The following is an 11,162-nucleotide window of genomic DNA, read 5'->3' on the forward strand; positions in this document are numbered from 1 at the left end:
CCTCTGACACTTCCACTATGCTACAGATCACGACACAGGCTCCGTTTCTCTCTAGAGTCAAATGCTGTATTTTAAAAATATCTATCAACCTAAGAATACATCAATACAACATGCAAACTGGTTCCTGGAAGACTAAAGGAGTACTACTCCCAGACAGACTTTTAGAAGTACATAGGGGAAACACAGGCCACACTTCCAGTACACGCCCATAGAAAACACATGTGAAAGCCAGTTAGTATGCCATAGTGGAAATTTTGTAAAGTGTAATATGAGCATACTCTGCACATTTGAAGACAGATTATGTTAGAGACAAGTTATATTGCTATATAATTCACACTTATGTTAGCTTGCTTTACAATTAGTTTGAGAAAATGGTTCAGTGACAGGGACAGTATCTTGTACTTCTTTGTAGCTCACCAACACTCTTCCTACTATCAATTAACTTTCCTACCCCTAAAGACTAGTGATGCCTGAAAATAAAAATATACTAAAGTTTATTTAAATTTCAGGGATTAGACATAGGACTATTCTTGTGCTAGATGGAAGTATCCAATGGAAAAAAAAGTCTTCAAGAGTCCTGTTCATTTAGACATTATAAGAACAATAGAAGAAGTGAGTAAAATTTCTTAGGTCATTAAGACAGATATAGGGTGTTCTCAAGCAAAGTAGAAGTTCTCTTTACCTTGGGAAATAAAGGGAAATTTAAATGGTCTTATGGAGAGACTCTTGGAGCAAAGGTGGAAACTTTAAGTGGTAAAAAAATCCATTGAAGGTTACAGAAAACCAATGATTTGACTTTTTAAGAAAGAGAAATATAGAATCAATTCACCTGCTCTTAAGATAAAACCTATTAAAAATGTATTTCAGTTCAATATTCAAGCTAGACAAGGGGAAAAGATGATAGAAACTAGGAGAAAGAAAAGACCATCACCTCAGGCCTACTCCAACGATAATTTCTACAATGACAGCAACCACATATTGTATATTTTCTTGAACCCTTCTAGTTTCAAATAGTCTCTATTATTGTTCAGACATGTTCATTTGCATTTATCCATGTTCTAACTGCTAGTTTGGAAAATTGCTGTCAACTGACCTACTTCTACCCTGGCCTCAAATTCACTCCTGCCGTAGTCCTGGTTCCTCCTGCCTGACCATTAGCTAGATGAAAGCAATCGTTTGCTTCCCCCTTTTATCATTCCCCTCTTCTTCTTCCCTACACCCAACCAGCCTCCAGCCCTAATCTTTTTCGGCATTGTAACCTTACAAGCTTCCTTCTCTCTAAGGTAGCCAAGATTCCCAATCTGGCCTTGAATTGCGCTCGAGGCTATAAATCCAATCCCTTTCTTACCTCAACTGGATACAATTAGTGTGCTTGGCTCTGTGCCATGGACTCCCTAGTATTCCCAGGTTGCTGCTTTTTTGCCCACAAGCTCTCCTTTTACAAACCTCAATCAAAAATTATTTCTTGGGAACTTACCTCTGCTCATCCAACTAATTTTAGTTCCTCTTTCTCTGAAACATTCTCTTTCAGTACAGTGAAGATGAGGAAACACTGATATGAAAATCAGTTCAATTTCTCTATCATTCGCTGAGCATATGTTCCATGCAAGCACTACAGTGTACTTGCTGGTGGGGGATGGAATAGACATACCACAAATAAACAAGAAATTTGTTGTTCTCAAAATGCTTAGAATTGAATGGGTGGGGGACAGGGTGAAAAATTATCTAATATATAAGGGTAATTTTAAAGCAAGATTAATCTGGCTCCAATGGCAAAATGGATTGCAGGGGGAAAGAATGAGGTAGGAAAATATTCTTGTCTATGTTGTGAGCACAAAAGAGGAAGCAAGTGCTTCTGACCAGAAGACTGGGAAAGATTTGTTGTGGAAATGGATTTTGGACCAGACCTGGTGGGACAAAGTAGGATTTCAGTAGTGGACAATGAAAGAAAGTACCAAAGAATGCTCTTGGCATCCTTGCCTATGTTGTTGTGCCATAAAATCTATCTGGCCACTCTTGCCTATTTTCCAGTGAGGAAGTACACTAATTTTCTAGGACATGTGGTACTTTCCATAACAAAGTACTACAAACTGAGTGGCTTACATGATAGAAATTTATTGTCTCATCTGGAGAAGAGAATCCCAAGATCAAGGTGTTAGCAGGGTTGGGAGCTTTTGCAGGCTGTGAGGGAGAGTCTGTTCATGCCTCTTACCTAACTTCTGGTAGTTTGCTGACAATCTTTGCTATACCTTCCTTGGTTTGTAGAAGCATGGTCCTAATCTCTGCCTTGATCTTCACATGGCATTCTCCCTGTGTGCAGGTCATTCTCCAATTTTTTCTCTTTCATAAACACACCAGTCCTAGTGGATTAGGTCTGTCCTAATGACCTAACTGTCACTTGATGTCCTCTGTAAGGACCATATCTCCAAATAAGATCACATTCTGAGGTATTGAGCCTTATGACTTCAACATATACATTTGGTGGTAGTGATGGACAGGGAGGACATAATTCAACCCATAGCAGAAATATACTAAAAACATATAATAATATATAAACATTACTAGTTAACATTAAAATATAACACACTGATATGTCAATCAATTAAATCACATGACCAATATAATTATATTAGTACTAAATACATAATAATTATAAATAAAATATGTAATATAGACATAATGATAACAATAAACTTTACTGACAATTTACTATGGTCTAAGTTATTTTTTTCACCTTATTTACTTCTCACAACATTCTATAAGAAAATTAGGACCAGAACTTGCACGTTCATTATACAGTTGCAGATGGCAAAGTTGTACCAAGATTGTTCTATCTCTATACGCTGTACTCTAATAACTACACCAAGTATGGTATTAATGTACATGTGCATTTACAAATGGATAGCTGTAAAGTAATGAAATGGATTCTTCTGTGTAGCTTTATGAAAATCTTTGTATATTTACTGTATATTATGTAGATAAATTAGAAAGTTTACTTGTAGCACAAAGGCATTTTTACATTTACAACTTTTTGTTAGGTAAAATATTGGTTATATTCAAATTCTTCACCTCAAATCCCACAGCACCTTACAGAAACACCTCAAGTTTCATGTTTTTTAGATTCTCTATTTCTGAATCAAAAGAAGGGCACATTTTATGTCTAGGGATTCCGAGTCCACAAACGACTTGTTTTCTTCCCATGAGAGGTAAATGAACAATGGGAACAGATAATGCATTTTGGTACAAACAGAATCCAAATAAAAACATTAGAGAGGCTGGCTCCTGAACAAGTGATAAGATTTAATGCCATCTACTCTTACTGTAAGTACTCTTAATAGGATACCAAGTTTAAAAGGGAGGAAAGCAAATCAGGGTATTTTCATCTTTCCATCAAGGTAACAGGAGTTGTATTAAGACGGAATCATAATGACAATAATAGTGTTGATATTCATAGTGCTTTGGAATTTTCAAAATGCTCCCACATATTTTATTTCACTTGACTATAACAATCCTGTTCGGTGGGCAAAATAAGTGTAAACGACCCCCGTTTTTCAATAAGGACACTGAGGTCCACAGATGTTAAGTGGTCTCCCAATGTCATCCAACTAATAAATAACAGGAAACACAAATAATGTAGTCTGCACCTTCAGAACAGCTGTTTCTTAGCCTTTGGGAATGCTAGCCTTTGAAAACAGCATGTAGCATGGCAGTGTCAAAACTGAACTGACTTAGGAACTTTTAACCTGAAAATCTGTTGCAAAAATATTTCATTGGGAATTTTGTTGGGAACTGTTTGTTTGTCTTTTTAATACTTCATTTTTAAGAGCAGTTTTAGGTTCATAGCAAAATTGAGAGGAAGATACAGAAGCATCCTATGTATTTCCTGCCCTTGCACCTGCATAGCCTTCCTAGTTACCAGCATCCCCCACCACAGGAGTACATTTGCTACAACTGATGAATTTACATTGACACATCATTATCCCCCAGAGGCCACAGTTTACATTTAGGGTTCATTCTTCCTATTGTACATTCAATGGGTCTGGACAAATGTTTAATAACATGTATCCACCATTACAGTATCATACAGAGTAGTTTCGCTGCCCTAAAAATCCTCTGGGCCCTGCTTATTCATCCTTATCCTCCCTATCCCCTGGCAAACACTGATTTTTTTTTTTTTTTACTGACTTCTTAGTTTTGCCTTTCTGAGAATGTCCTATAGTTGGAATTCTATAGTATGTAGCCTTTTCAGATTGACTTCTTTCTTATAGTAACATGGATTTAAGTTTCCTACATATCTTTTCATGGCTTGAGAGTTCTTTTTATCAGTAAATAATATTCCATCATCTGGATGTACCACAGTATATCCATTTCATTACTTAAGGACATCTCAGTTGCTTCCAAGTTTTGGCAAATATTAATAAAGCTGCTATAAACATCCGTGTGTGGGGTTTTGCATAGACATAAATTTTCAACTACTCTGGATAAATACCAAGGAGCCTGGGTGCTGCATCACATAGTTACAGTATGTTTACTTTTGTAAGAAACTGCCAAACTGTCTTCCACAGTGGCTATATCATTTTGCATTGCCATCAACAATGAATGAGAGTTCCTCTTGCTCCACATCCTCATCAGCATTTGGTGCTGTGAATTTTTCCCATTCTAATAGGTACATAGGGGCATCTTGTTGTTTTAATTTGCATTTCCCTGATAACATATGTGGAACATCTTTTCATATGTTTATTTGCCATCTGTATATCTTTTTTGACTAGGTGTCTGTTAAGGTCTTTGGCCCATTTTTCAATCTGGTCATTTCCTCATTACTGAGTTTTAAAAGTTCTTCATATATTTTGGATTTCGATAACAGTCCTTTACCAGTTATGTCTTTTGCAAATATTTTTTTCTTGTCTGTGGCTTGTCTTTATTCTGACAGTGTCTTTCACGGAGGAGAAATTATTCTATTCTCTTCCATTCCATTCCATTCCAAGACAGAGTCTCGCTCTGTCGCCTAGGCTGGAGTGCAGTGATGCAATCTTGGCTCACTACAACCTCTGCCTTCCGGGTTAAAGCGATTCTCCTGCCTTGGCCTCCTGAGTAGCTGGGACTACAGGTGCGCACCATCACACCTGGCTAATTTTTGTATTTTTTAGTAGAGGTGGGGTTTTACCATATTGACCAGGCTGGTCTTGAACTCCTGACCTCAAATTATCCGCCCACCATGGCCTCCCAAAGTGCTGGGATTACAGGCGTGAGCCACTGCACCAGGCCCAGAATTCTTAATTTTTAAAAAAGTACAGCTGATTAATTCCTTCTTTCAGGAATTGAGACTTTGGTGTTGGATGTAAAAAGTCATTGCAGAACATGAGGTCTTCTAGATTTTCTCTTATGTTATCTTCTAGGAGTTTTATGGTTTTGTGTTTTACATTTAGGTCTGTGATCAATTTTCAGTTAAGTTTTGTGATGGGTGTAAGGTCTACATTCATCTTTGTGCATGTGGATGTCCAGTTGTTCTGGCATCATTCTGAATTGTTTTTCAGGACAAAATGTTTAATAGCTGTTCAAGCTGGTCCTGATAGAACTTTATATTATTTCATGAATGGCTGCCAAGTATCATATGTAAACAATGAACTACAGAAGAAATAAAATAGCAAAGGACCTAACCAGTTCTGAGATGCAGACTTATGCATATAATTGCCATATTGACATCTCCATTTGAACACCAAAGGTGCCTTTCACAGTTAATGGGAGAAAAAAATTGATTTCTATCACTTCAAATTTGGTCATCTTCCAGGTTCTCCATTTCAATAAATGAAGTACTTATCCTTCATTTTTCCCTTCCCCTTATTATACATCCATATAAAGATATTAGCAAGTTTCTATCTCCAAAATATATCCTATAATCATTCCCTTCTCTCCACCTTTATTGCTACCACCCTAATCCAACTAATCAAGCCCAGAGAAGTTCCCACATTTCCTAACTAGAATCCCTGTTGCCACTTTTTCCCTCTTAAATCCAGTTCCATATGGAAAACAGAACGTTCCTTTCAAAATGCAATTCAGATCACTTAACTACCCTGCTTAAAACCCTTCAACAGCTTTTCCTTTTAGATGAAATAAAATTCAAACTCCTTAATATGGTCTACAAGCCTTTCATAACTTGGTCCAAGCTCACCTCTTTGACATCATCTCTGTTCATACTTTTCTACCTGTGGTAGGCAGAATAATGCCTCCTTCCCCCCTCCCCCACCAAAATATCCACATCCTAATCCCTGGAAACTGTGAATATGTTATCTTACATGGCTAAGAAGAATTGAGGTTGCAGATGAAATCAAGGTTACTAATCACTGACCTTAAAATGGGGGGATTATCCTGGACTATCTGGGCAGTCCAATGTAATTAGAAGGGTTCTGAAAATTGAATAGGGAGGCAGAAGAGTCAGAGTCAGAGAAGACATGATGATAGAAGCAAGGCCATCAAAGCGATGTGGTGTGAGCATCAACCCATGCTGCTTGCTTTGAAGATGGAGATGGAGGGCCATGAGCCAATGATTGGGGGCAGCCTCTGGAAGCCAGAAAGGGCAAGGAAACAGATTCTCCCCTAAAGTCTCCAGAAACGAATACCTTGGTTTTAGTCCAGTGAGACCATTTCAGACTTCCGACCCAGAAATGAAAGACAGTAAATCTGTGTTGTTTTAAGCCAAAATTTTGTGGTAATTTATTACAGCAGCAATTGAAAACTAATACTAAGACAAGTCCCACTGGTCTATTTCATGAATCAGTATCTGCCTTGGAGTTTTTATCTTTGTTGTCACCACTACCCTGGAATGCTCTGTTCCCATATATTAACATGGCTGACCTGGCTCCTTCCTGTCACTCTGATCTCAGCTTCAGAGCATGGTCTTCTCTGACCACCCAATTAAAAATAGCCTACTACTGGCTTTCTATCACATTGTTTTATTTTCTTCATAGCACTTTAACTATATGAAATTATCTTGGACATTTATGGATATCATTGCTTGTCACCTAATTCCCTACTCTAGAATATAATTTCCATAAGAATAGGATCCTTGGCCTTGTTTACCACTCACTGTATGTATCCTCAGTGCCTGGCACAATGTGCATGTTCAATACATAAATATTGGCCACTGAATGAATGAAAACCCCTGTGGGTGGTTTCACAGACAGTGATGGGGAGAGAGGTGTAAGAAGAGGCTGGAGAAGTAGACTGGGGCCAGTATCTTTGAACTATGGTAAGAACTTTGACCTTTATCCTAAGAACATTGATAGGCCAGGGAAAAACTATAGAAAGGAGAGTGATGTATTTGTATTTCTGATTTAAAAAAATTTGTTGGAGACAGATTGGAGGGGGAACATGGTGTATGTGGATATAAGGAGAATAGTTAGGAAGGATGCTGGTGGTAGTCCAGTCACAAGATGATAGTAAAGTTGGACTGAGGTAATGAAAAAAGCTAAAGTAGTAGAGATACAATTTGAAATTAAAATCAACAGAACTAGATTGCAGACTAGAGTATAAGAGGTCAAGATGAGTTGGTCTCAAGAATGACTTCCAGAATTATAGTCTGAGCGACTTAGAAGACTATGATGCAAATTTCTAACTTGGGAAAAATGAAGAAGAAACACATTTGAGTATATACACTAAGGAGAAAGATAGTTCAGTTTTGGCTTTGTTAAATTTGAGTTGTCTCCAGGATATAAAAGTAGAGACATCATGTAGGCAGTTAAAATTTCAGCCCAGAACTCAATTTAGAAGCAATGGTGGTAGATAATGTGTTTTGAGGATAAAAACACTGAAAGCCATGGGATTGGATGAAATCATTTAGGGAGACAGCATACAGAAGAGGGCTCAGGACACTGCAAGTTCTCCTGCACTGAGAAGTCATCAATCTTCCCCATTGCAACCCAGAAAGCAGACCATCACCCAGCAGGAAAGATGGCTATTTGTAATACTTTGAGACCTTGCATAGCCCATTCAAACTACCATGGATGGAATTTCCTCCTTCCTACTCTCCTCTGGACATTTAGGCAGAGGTGAAGCCAGTAAAGAAGACTGAAAAAGAACAATCAAGGAGGTTGAGGGAAATCAGGAGAATTTCACTTCATTGAATTTATAATGCCCCCAAAAATGAATAGATAAAGAAACAGTGACTTTTGTGGGATAAATTACTCCTTCCTTATTAGAACATTATGAAGCCAAAGACTGAATATTAGCCTCTCATCCTAAATTCTTACACCAGGAGAAGACTTAGGGAGCATTTATATCATGGAAACATAATTCTTGATGAAACTGCTTCAAGTTTTCCTACAAAAATATTATCAAAAGAATGATTCATCAAAAAACCTTCACCTCCAGTGTGTGCTACAAGGCAGGAGCCAAATTCAAGCACCTTGACTTGGTTTGTTGTGGTGGTTGGCTCACTCCTCTGAACTTCCTAATCCAGAGGTTCTCAAAGTGGGGACCCTGTCAGGCAGTCTGCCAAGCCAAAACTATTTACATAATAATGGCAAGGTGTCATTATCTTTTTCACTCTCATTCACCCTGGGGTGGATGGTGAAGTTTTCTAGAGTCTATATGGCTGATCACAACAGACTGAATGTTGAGATAAGAGAATATATTAAAGAAATTTGCAAAAATGTAATATAATGTTACTCTTCTGTTCTGGAAAACAAAGTTATTTTTCATAAGAATGTTCACATGTAAGGGGTTCATTACTGTTTTAAATAAGGCCGGGCGCAGTAGCTCACACCTGTTTGGGAGGCTGAGGCTGGTGGATCACCTGAGGTCAGGAGTACAAGACTAGCCTGAGCAACATGGTGAAACCCCACCTGTACTAAAAATACAAAAAATTAGCCAGGCGTGGTGGTGGATGCCTGTAATCCCAGCTACTCGGGAGGCTGAGGCAGGAGAATTGCTTGAACCTGGGAGGCAGAGGTTGCAGCGAGCCGAGATCGCGTCATTGCACTCCGGCCTGGGCAACAAGAGCAAAACTCCATCTCAAATAAATAAATAAATAAATAAAAATAAACAAATAAATAAATTGATAGTTTCAGATTTCTCCCTTTTAATTTGTAATACAGTAAATACTGATATATAAAACCCATATGAACAGAAGTTCTTTGGGGTCCTCAGTCATTTTTAAGGATATAAAGAAGTCAGGAAACCAAAGTCTGCAGTGGACTGTCCTAAATGGTCACCACAAGTGTTTTGAAAACTGGGACAATGAACAGCAGATTCGATTCTCCTTTCCTAATATCTAGATATTCCACCGTATGGATAGGAAGCTCCCTTTGTACTAAAACGTTGGGATTTTCTCCCCAATCTCCAAACAGAGACAGCTGTACCTCTGCACTGACGCTGATCTTGCTTGAAAACCTCAGTTGACTCATGCCTGGTCTGCATCTCAGATCCTCAGCCTCACTTATATCCAAGGTCCAGCCTCCGCCCAGCCTACATCTCTGGACACGATTCCCAGTCGTTTTTATGAGAGGGACCTGGAACTCTGTTAACTCTCTTGGAAGGAATGGTACAAATGGGGGAGAAAACGCAGTGGATGTCTGGTGGCAGGGGTAAGGAGGCCCTGAGCTTCAAATCCAGTGCCCAGGAGTGACCGCCAGCCTGGGGCTTACCTCCGCTGGCCCAGGGCTCATCAGGACACTCCCACAGCCGGATCCAGGTCCATCACCGGTTGATCATACTCATTCGGGTATCAGGGCTCAGGAGTCACCCAAGCAGGGCTGTTTTTGTCAATGGCCATCTGTGCAACTACAAGAACGACTTGTCCATACTGCAGTTGGCCCCGTGGCCGTCCTCAAGGTCGGCTTTCTTGAAATCTTGAAGGAATATTCGGGCCCACTGGGTTTGGCAGTTTCGTGGTTCTCTCAGACTGTTCCCTCTTCTCATCTGACTGGACAGGAAAATACGTGGAAAGGTACACTGAAAGCCACACAGTCTGTGTCAACGTGGTGAGGTAGGGACTGACTGCCAGGCACAAGGCTTTGAGTTCTAGCCAAGCCGATTCGGTGGTCAATGGCGGCCTCTGCCTCTGCGCACCAGAGGCAGCACGGCCCCGCCTTCCACTGCCTGCCCAGGGCGGCTGCAAGTGCGGCTGCGCAGAAGCCAGGGGCGGGGCATCCTCAGGCAGGGGCGGGGCACCCTCTCCTGGGAGTGGATTCCAGAAGTCAGGTTCTGTTTAGTGCTGATAAGATTGGATTGATAACAACCGGGAGTATATTTTTGTTTCGTTTCTGCTTTTAGGGGGAGAAAATGTGTTTTAAGATTAGAAGCAAATACTCTAAGGAGCAGAGCATGTTTATACAAGCGTGTATAAACAATAGTTTGAAAGAGAATTGAGCCCGACTTCCCACCTATGGGGCCGGGATTGGGATGAGGGAGACGCATGAGCCGCTGCTGAGTTGGACAAGAACCACGTACGGAGGAGCGGAATGTCAACACTGTACTGAGTTCAGCTGCTGCCAGCCAAGCCCTGGGAATAACTTGGGGGCAGCCGGTGCCCACTGGTTGTCAGCATCTCAGACATAGCAGTCTGTGGCCCCGCAGGAAAGATTCCTGTCTGCACTTAGGGACTTTTCTCAGCGTGGATGAGACAGCACTCTTTTCACGGCTCCCGGACACTCCAGTCACAGTGGTGATGTGAAACAGAATGCCCCTACATACTGCACATGGGAGGGAATTAAAGGGCCCAGCTCAAGATTTATACATCACTTCTATCCCAAGCCCAAGCTAGAACACTTGGCAAATCTCCCTCCATTACAGGGAAAGGGGCCTGAGCCCAGCGGATCCATCCCACGAGGATCTGATGACAGGCCAAAGAAAGAGCTGTAAATTCAAAGGAGCTAATCAGGGTAGAGTTGACCAGTAGGTTCTGGGAACTTGAGTTGAAAAGGCAATGGAAACCTTTAATAACTCTCAGAGCAAAAAGTGCTGTGTCACAAATTCCAGACAACTCTGATATCAGCCTTTCTACCTCCACCCTTGACATTTTCTAATATTATCTATACATCTCTGTACCATCTAATTTAAAAAGAAGCCTTTCTTACAACTTGGCTTTCAAGTGTTCAGTCTAGATTGCCTGTTAAGATTTTTTTATATAACTTTTGATGGCAAAGAAGGGTACTTTCAGCAAACCA

The 11,162-nt window shown here is 40.1% G+C and overlaps 1 protein-coding gene across 2 annotated transcripts in view; it reads right to left on the reverse strand.

Annotated features, from left to right (window-relative positions):
* The window catches only part of ARHGAP28 (Rho GTPase activating protein 28), a 230,113-nt gene extending 220,020 nt beyond the window's left edge, over window positions 1-10,093 (reverse strand). For both annotated transcript variants that reach the window (XR_008621973.2, XM_055102779.2), the window contains exon 1: window positions 9,642-10,093. The gene's annotated coding sequence lies outside the window, so the exon portion shown is untranslated. The remainder of the gene's footprint in view (window positions 1-9,641) is intronic.
* Window positions 10,094-11,162: the final 1,069 nt, after the last annotated feature.

This window comes from Pan paniscus, chromosome 17 (assembly GCF_029289425.2).
Source record: "Pan paniscus chromosome 17, NHGRI_mPanPan1-v2.0_pri, whole genome shotgun sequence".
NCBI lineage: Eukaryota > Metazoa > Chordata > Mammalia > Primates > Hominidae > Pan > Pan paniscus.